Source organism: Montipora foliosa, chromosome 12 (assembly GCF_036669935.1).
Source record: "Montipora foliosa isolate CH-2021 chromosome 12, ASM3666993v2, whole genome shotgun sequence".
In the NCBI taxonomy this organism is placed as follows: Eukaryota; Metazoa; Cnidaria; class Anthozoa; order Scleractinia; family Acroporidae; genus Montipora; species Montipora foliosa.
The window spans coordinates 11,483,309-11,493,020 of record NC_090880.1 but is presented as its reverse complement, the minus strand read 5'-3'; the positions used below and the strand labels follow the sequence as shown (position 1 = coordinate 11,493,020).

The 9,712-nt window shown below is 33.4% G+C and overlaps 1 long non-coding RNA gene across 1 annotated transcript; it reads left to right on the top strand.

Moving 5' to 3' along the window:
• The first annotated feature begins 618 nt into the window (after positions 1 to 618).
• LOC137980231 (uncharacterized) lies at positions 619 to 8,021 on the top strand. Its single transcript, XR_011118467.1, has 4 exons — positions 619 to 1,575; positions 2,177 to 2,297; positions 3,538 to 3,567; positions 7,806 to 8,021. It is a non-coding gene; the product is annotated as an uncharacterized lncRNA (long non-coding RNA).
• Positions 8,022 to 9,712: the final 1,691 nt, after the last annotated feature.

The following is a 9,712-nucleotide window of genomic DNA, read 5'->3' as shown; positions in this document are numbered from 1 at the left end:
GGATCGGGGATTTCACCAAAATACGGTACGGCATTCGGGAAAACGGTCACTATCTTTGTGGGTTGAGGAAGCCGCAGGGCAAAACATACCTGGAAAACATCCAATGTAAAAAGCATAATTATGCACATAATTACAAAGCGATAGAACAAAATGTAGAGCTTAAGACTTTGCAACCAAACGAAATCCCAACGATCTCTTCTCCCAGAAAAAGTTTGAATTATCTACGAATGGTAGCTAATGGTAGTTGGACATTGGGAGGTACCCAATACCGCAATACCACAACACAAATTGGCAAATACCGAATACCGTGTCGAAAATCTACGAAATACCGATGCCGTATTTAGATCCCTTTATAATTGGTCACGCTTACTTAATCGCAAGCACGTATGGATCATATGTCCCTGTATTTTGGTTATTTTGGTAATTCGACAGTGAAGTTATTTTCAACTTGTTTGCTATTTTTCACCAAAGGGAAACTACATTCGCTCAACCTTCTATAGGGTGAATGCTAGCCTGGGAGCAGGCACTTTTGTTAATGTCATCCGCCAGATGATTGGGGCGGAAAAAAGAGAGCCTACGGGCAAACCACCCTTTTTGAATACTCTGCGTTCGTCCACGAACGCAGTATTCTGATTGGTCAAAAGTGACATGGGATGACAAGCCGCCCGAAGCCTCCTATGATCCTACGATAACAAGGAAATATTGAATTAAACTTGGGCGGCGTTTGAGGCAACTGTTATGGAAGCTTGTTGCGAGCTCTCTTGTAAAATCTAGCCTGTCAATGCAGCTAAAGAAAGAACAGGAAAAAAATCAGTAAATTGCCTACTTGAAAATACTTGAAGAGAGGGACAAGTTCGCAGTGATGCCGACTGGTTATGGAAAAGAGGTTTATCTTTCAATTGTTCTGTATTGCAGTAAAACTCAAAGAGTATTGCCCACTGGCTAACCTAATGCAAGACCAAGTCGAGGAGGGAAATTCGCGGGGCTTGAACTGTAGTGCTCTACAGGACGTGAAAGGTTTTTTTATCAGGGCCAGCCGACGTCAATTTTCGGAGAATATCTGTTCGGAAGACGATTTCAGATCTAGGATTTTCGGAACATTGATTGTAAAATTTCTTGCTTGCCTGCCTGTCCTAGGATTTTTGAACTTCTAAATATTGGTATAATTGCCCATTTTAAACGGGTTTTTTACCCTAAAAGGGTCACCTAGAATTTTCGAGAGCCTTTTTTCTGGCTGAAATTTTCGAAAAGGTAAGTTTTTATCCCTAGAATTTTCGGATAACTAGACTCTCAGCTAGGAAATCCGAGCAGATGAAAAATTTTTAGGGGATAAAAATATGCCTATATCTACCGTTTAAATACTAAAATACGTTTAACAATGCTATTTTTAAGTGGTTTTGAACTATATTCTCGTTGGGTGGCCCTGTTTTTATGCAATTTTCCGCAAATAAGATAATATTTGCGACGGCGGAAAGAGCGCTCGGCAGTCTAGTCCTAGTGACTTCAAACGGATCTTAAAAGAAACGTGCTGAAACTCGATGAATCCCACACTGTAGAAATTTGGACTTCTAAACGGTAAGCTTTTCAGCAATAAACTCCATTTTACCCTTGTCTCTTTGTCTGTCTTCATCAACCGAGTTAAGATGCATAAACTATTTGCAGTTGTGAATCGTATACTTAAGCTATGAACTCCGGGTTTTTCGCGAGTTACAAGACGTTTTTGAGCAACGGTACGCACAAAAAGAAAAGAATAACTGACAAGAGAATGGTCTGTAATGCTGTTATAACAAAAAGCTGAGATCATTTACTATTGCACGATTTCATATGAGCAGATTCGGATGGCCGATTTCTTGGAAATTTACAAGCGCCATGATGCGCATTATACTGCGAAACTTGATTATTTCGAAACAAGTCTGTTTCATTGCTGCATATCCAGTCTGTGATCTTTGCTCCGCACCTCTATTCATTGGGCTCGTGGGTTCTTTTAAGCTTAAGCATTGGGAAACATTGCAAGCCAGTAAGTCAACATCAACTTGCCAATGAGGGCGCTGTCCGGGCTCTTTGGTAGAAGATTCCATTAGGATATAATTATGTTTTGAGATGCATAGAAACCTCCTAGATACTATTTAAAAATGTGGCATTTAAGAGAAATGTACGATTTTTGCTTATGCTTCAGGAAAATGTTTTTCCAACTTTTTTTTCGCGCTCGTCAACTAGCATCGCTCTTGACGAAGCCAAGGTGTTCTGCAGGGTTGCTTCGCAATGCCAACAGAGGGATTTCATTGTTCTCCAAATTGGTAAGTACGTTGTTTTTGTTTTCAACCGAAGTAAAGACAATTAAATAAACAACCATCATGCACGCAAAAACCTCTGAACAGAATGTTGCTTGATTCAGAAATGGCTAAGTTAGAAAAGCTGGCATTTTCTAAATAAACGTACCGTCGTGTTTGCAGGGTCGCTTGGGTAGACTGGCTTGTATGTAAATGTACCGCCTCGAAAATGAGTACACACTGCATCGTGTACGAACACAAGAAACACAATCAAAATCATAGGTTTCGAAGCGAGTGCCATTTTCTTGAAGCTTCCAAAAACGCGTCCATATGCCCAGGACATATCCTTAAAGGCCCACCTTCAACCGACAGGCATTGCGTGCCACGGAACAATTTTCATATATGAAAATTCCACCCGAATCCGAGATTCATCCAATTACATCGCTACGATAAGAAATGCGAATTTCCATAAGAAAAACAAACGGTCGAAAAGCCTGTCGGTTGAAGGTGGGCCTTTAAATTAGAGGTTTCCTAGAAAGACATCTGAGCGTGACACACACATGGCAACCCGGGGATCAATATATAATTTATTATCTTTTGAATAATTACTGTTGTCAAATTTATTTTTACCATTCCAAAAGTCTTGATATACATCATTGGTTTGCATTTCATAAGCCAGTGAGTCTGTGTCTGTGAATAATAATTTTGCTTTATTATTGTACTTTAGGTTGTTATAATGACGGTGAAAATCGTACTTTAGCGTTTTGTTTATATCTAAAATACACATAATCACATATGCTGGCCTATTTAGGGTTAGTGTTTCTTTAATCTAATCTACAGCTACTAGATTTTCTTTAAAGATCTTGCTACTAACATAAGTAGGTTTTGATGTTAATTTTAACATTTTTTCTCATCCGTAACGAGCCTTACATCAACTCTTTTTCGTAAATTTTCCATTGTTTTTCCGAAAACTGAGTTATTCATACGTTTGAAGAAGTCTTTTTGAAAAGCATTTTTAACATTAGTGTTAAAATCGATATACTGTTATAGCCATGGAGATTCAGCAAACTCTAGTACTCTATGAACTTTAATTACTTTTAATCCAAGATCAGTGTATAACTTGAGGTTTCGATAGTGTAGACCATGCTTTTCTTTGCTTTTTAGGGTTGGAATTAGTTTATGAACAAGACCAGTTGATACTTTGAATTTATCAGCTATTTTGTGGCAATATTCTGATAACATATCTTTGTTAACTTTAATTTTTCAGGAGCAAGAGGATAATCATTATGGAAATCATGTAATTCTTTTGGATACCCTAGATCAACTTTTAAAATCAGTCCTTTATTATTGTCTTCTTTATATTTAGCTAGGTCTACAATACTCGTCAAAAATCTTGAAACACTTGTGTCTGTTTCCCCTTCCCCAATGTTGATTTGGGTATCACGGTGGTCTGAGTGCTTCAAAACACGCGTGGCTCAACATTGGGGAGGGAGAAGGCACATTTCAGGTGGGAAAACAGTGTGAAGTAGAAATCTCAGGATTTTTCTAGAAAATTCGAGAGAAACGGTGTCTGTTTCAACGATTTGTGACGAGTATTGTAGCTTATCAATTTGTTTTTCCGTCAACCATTTGAAATTGCCTGTAGGAAGATATTGACTCATAGCCCAACCATATAAATTATTAGCATCCAGATACATGATATACTTTGAAGGCGTGTTTTTCTCGTATGTTTTCATGTATTTGTTGTTTGCTTTTCCATATCTGTTTCCAATATATGAAATGCCACTTCTCACGCCTTTTTCAATAAATTGGAACATATCAATGTCGGTCATAAGCTCTAATTTAATATCAGTCATTTTTAACATAGCATCCCAAGATAAACCAGGAGATGAAAAATAATTAAAGCAATCAAGACCGTCAAATTCTAAGCATGTTTTCCTAAGGTTTTCAAAAACATCAGCTAACAAAAGGATTTCGGATTTGAGATACAAGTCATGATATTCGCCCATTGATTTTACGTTGAAAGTATTCCATACATTTTTGGCATGCTGATAATCCTCTTATCATATATGCTCATCATTTAATATGCTGTAAAATTCTTCTTTGTTTGGTAATTCAGTTTTATCAAACTTTGAAAAGATATCCGAATAATCATAAGGATAGCCTCCTTTTTGTTTCATAAGCTGGAACTGTTTCTTTTTGAATGCTTCTTTTGTGTATTTTAATGCTTCATCAGGTAGATTGCTAACTAGTTTATCAAGACTTGAACTCATAAGTGTGATTTTTAGCAATTTTACCTATCTGTTGCATTATAAAGTGACTATCATAACCTCTCAGATTGTGAAAAATAACTGGTATTTTACCAGTGAGTCTAAAATTAAGATTACAATCTTGATGAGCTGTCCTCTGTATTTGCCAGTGTACGACAGTGGTCTTTAACTGCAATGTCTTTATCAATATATTTTTTGTTGCAAATGGGGCATGAATCAGCTTTTTTAAAGTTTTCCTCGTCTTCTTTTGTCATTTTTAATGGCTTGTTGAATTTGTACTTGATAACATTCTTACAATATTTAACCTCTTCAAGTATTTTTTTCCATAAATTTGTATACAGCATTAGGTCCTCTGTATATTTGTATTGGTTTTGTAAACTTATTATCATAGCAGCAAACAACTTTATAGCCATATGAACAGTCTTTGTGTTTTTGATAAGATTCTGTATATGTTTTTGTATCATTTGGCTTGCAACTCTGAACTTTTTCTGTTATTTCTTCAAAATCAGCACATATAACAAATGGAACAGGAAGTTGTTAATGAAGATTAGTGAATTTTACTTTTGAACCTTTTTCAGGCATTTTAATATAGCTTGTTCACCATTTGCTTGAATTCAGTTTTCTTTGCGATTGTTCAAAACACGTTTAGAGCTGAAGCATTGAAGACAACACATGCAAAAGTGTTTTCTTTCTTTGTGTTTGGTTTGATTATACATAAATTTATTGAAGTCTTTAATCAGTACATAATGTGTTTTGGTTTCTTCAGTTATTAATAAAATCTCCATACTTTTCTTTTGATATGTAAATAGGGTATGGTTGGTTTTTTTATAAGCAAATACAGTGATGTAGATTTTGTTTCGTTTTTCAATTTTGTTTATTTGTTTGATTGTCACAGGGAATTTAGTATTTTTGTAATCTACTTTTTCAAAATATTCTTTGTCTGATTTTTTTATTCTTTGAGGATCTTTGTTTTGTGGATTTAAATGTCTTATGTGACACCATCTGAAGCATTCATTATCGTTGTTTTTCATGTTTATCAATCCTTTTGCACTGTGTGGAAGTTCTAGCGGTAGTTTAATATATGAATTGCCTTTTAAAGGTTTATATTTAACAACGTTAAGGTAATTATCAATAGATTGAATAACCCAACCACTGCCTTCTGATATCTATTGAGAAATGTTAAGTAATATTTGCTGTTTTGATAATTTTAAAGCTAATTCAATTTGTGTGTTATTAATTATTGTTTGTGCTTTGCTGTTAAAATAAGTTGATTTAATTATTTCTTCATTACCTGCATGCTTTTCAAATGTTATATTAAGTGTTTCAATGAAGTGTATTCCTTTCATTTCATTTAAAATTTTTTCAATATTAATTCCAATAGGTTTTCTTGTTGTTTGTAATTGAATTAAAGGGTCTTTAATTATAATGCTTATTTCAAACGATTTTGTATAGCCTTTTAAAGCTTGTTTTGTTTCTTGAATTTTAAAAATTTGATCTAAATTTAATAGTTTATTTTCAAAAATAGTTTCTAGTTTTGGTGCAGAATTTTTAACTTTTTTTGCTTTTTTAAAACCATATGTGGGTGTTTGTGGCTTTTTTTTAAATTGATTTTTTAATAATTTCTTTTTAGTACCATTTTTTTAACATCAGTTTTAGTTCTTGGAGTGGGAATTGGTTTATCTTGAAATTGCACTGGTGGTAAAATAATATTTTCTTCATAATTTTCAATCTTTTTTTTACATTTTTTCGTTGAGCATTTTTTTCATTGGTTTATCTTGAAATTCTAATGGTGGTTGAATAATTTTTTTCGTTCTAGAGCAGGTGTTGGTTTTTTAGAGCAGGTGTTGGTTTTTTAAAAAATTATGTTTATCAACTCTTGTTTGCTAAGATTTTGTAATTGTTAAGTCTTTTTATGAAGTCCTTTCCCTTTAAATCCATCATGTTGCTTTTTAATTTTATCCAATTCACAGAACATTTTTTGTTTTTGAATTTTGTTGATATTAATAAGCACTTTATATCTATTGATTTGATTAAATTTATTTATAAAATTGTATTTTATTATCAAAATGTTTTTTCACAACCGATTTTTTATCATCTTTGCTTTTTTTTTAGTTTTGTAATTTTAACTGTGGCATCAACATTTTCATCCATACCATTTTTTAAAATTTTAACAAGTTGTTTATAATTTTTTTTATTAATGTCAATTTTAAGAACATCATTATAATCATTCAGCAATTTTATAGTATAACCATCTAAATTATGCATAAAATCATTAGCTTCATCATTATTCAGAACAATTTGTCCTATTAAAACGAGTTCTAAGAGTTCTTCATATTATCTTAATTTGCTTTCATTCGTTTTATTTTGAGTTTGATTTTTGTTGTTCATCTTATTATTTTTTACTTTTAACTTTTCTTTTGGTTCTTTTTCTTTTTTTATTTGTTCAGATTTGGTTTTGTTTTTAGAATCAGTCATCTACATTCTAATAATATTATTTTCTTTTATTGGTTCAATTTCTATTTCATCATTGCTAAAGAAAAATAAACCGTCTTGATTTATTAACATATGTTTTAATACTTTAAGATTTTCATCTATTTTAATTATTTCATTATCATCATTATGAAAAACAAATTTTATATATGTATTTTTTATATTATAAAGAACAGTATTTGCCTGATTTTCATTTAGTTTTAAAATATGATTCAAAAAGTGAATACATGAAGCTTTCCAATTTTTTGTGTTCATTATTTGATTCAATAAATTTTTTGAGTGAAATTTAGCATTCATTTTATTAGAATATACTATAAGAAAATAATCTTTAAACCATTTTATGAAAACTAAAGAATTAAAATAAATTTAAAAAAAATTAAACTTTTATTTAAACTTTTATGTACAAAAAAAATTATTCTATATGTTTTTCCAAATTTTTAGCAGGTTTTTTGCTTTTCAAATACATCCATTTACCTGACAATTTATAATTTTAATTGTTATTACATGTATTACGAAACCATTCTTTGTTTAACATATATTTTGTTTTTGATTGTTTTATTGCTTGTTTTTTTTTCTTCTGAAGTAAAGTATTTAGTATTACCATGTTGTTTTTAGTATTGCATTTAACAGAAATATTTTTTATATCAGGATTATTTGACAAAGCTGATACTAATTCTTTGACAAAATCATCATCATATTCATAATCAGTTGTGGAAATTGAATTTATTCTTTTCATTTATTTATTTATTTAATTACTCTATTATTTAATTACTAGCCCTCCAACATCACAGCTATAGCCACGACATAAGACTAAACTTGCTGCAACAGCAACACAAGGAAACGAAAGGAGAAATCCTTCAAGGAAAAGCCCGCCAAAAGTTACCAACTTACGGCAAACACCAAAAAGGAAAGGAGAGGAAATAACTAGTGCTATTGAATTCAAGAAAAGAAAAACTGAGGAATCAGTCCTCAAATTAAAGAAACATTTAGAGCAAAAGACTTGTCCTAAGTCACTCCAGTATAAAGCGCGGGCAAATATAACGCCCGATGACATGTTTCAAAAAGAAATAGGCGCCTTAAAACAATATTCCGAAAAACAATTCGTGGAAGCTCTGTTGCGCTTCCATCAACGCAGACTCGAGAGTCACGTGAAAAAATTAGAAAGGGCGAAATATGCCAAACACTGAAACAAGAGGTTTATTTCCTCTAGAACTGAGTCACAATCGCCCTCGGCCAACATAGCAAACAATGTCAATAATGATGTAAAGAGGATAAACAACATAGAAAAGCCACTTTTCGATATAAAAGAGATGTTATGTACACATTTGCTAAACAACAATAAAAATGTTGAAAGCAGTGTGGTCTCTGAACAAACAACCACAAAAACCACAAGTACGAGACCAGTCGCAAGACTGTCAAAAAATGGCAAACGCACAAGGCGAAGAAAAACCGCCAAACAAAATAGATATAACAAGGAAAGGGAGACAAACGAAAAATTTCTTAAAAATCTCTCAGGTCACAAATTAACTGACAGCCAATTAAGCATACTGTCAAAAGGGCTTCGATTTATCCCGACACCCGTGACTAACGAAAACGAAATCAAACGGCACTTGTTGGCTGATTTCGAACATTTTGCGAGACGAATGCGTCTCCAATACATGTTTCATGGAAACGACAAGGGACTGGTTCCACCAGTACAACCCTGTGTTGCCCTTGAAGGCTACTTGGAAAACGTCAAAGTTAGACTTGCTAAAATAACACTGCAAAAGCCAAAATACAATTTGTCACGCAAGGAACATATAGCAGTGAAAGAGTTGAAACAAAACACGGCTAAAATCCTAAAAAAAAGCCGATAAAGGGAGCACAACAGTGATCCTCAATATAACCGACAAACTTCAAGAAGGCCTGATCCAACTTAAAAACAGGGACCACTATCTGCCTCTTGAAAATGGTCACGGAAACACTGCAAAAAGCAAAAGAGCTCATTTCTCAGCTCCAAAATGACAAATATATCGATGACATGACAAAAGACTGGCTTTCACAAACTCCCAATCCACCAAGGATACCTATCTTCTACACCTTACCTAAAATCCACAAACCAAACCGGTCGGAAGACCGATTTTCTCAGGTTGCGATGGGCTAAGCGAAAGAATATCATCATTTGTGGATCACATATTACAGCCTATTGCCATGCAACAAAAATCGTATATCAAGGACACAACTGATTTCATAAATTTTGTTGAGGAGACAATAATTCCACGGGATACTATTTTAGTATCTATGGATGTCACAAGCTTGTACACGAACATCCCACAAGAGGAGGGAATTCAAACAGTATGGAGTGCATATGAGAATTTTCACAACAATAATCCTCCTATACCATTTCACTATCTTAAAGAAATGCTAGTCCTCATACTTAAAGAAAATTCCTTTGAGTTTAAGTAAAAATTGCTCACGGGACGGCTATGGGAACAAAAATGGCGGTCGCTTTTGCCAACATATTCCTGGCCGAAATCGAAACCAACCTACTGAACCAAACTAGGATAAAGCCTATAGCATGGAAACGTTATATCGATGATGTTTTCTCGCTTTTGGACACAGAAAGAGAGGACCTAGATATATTTATAACATGAGCAAACACATATCCAACGACAAAATTCACAAAAATTTGGTTTTATCAAC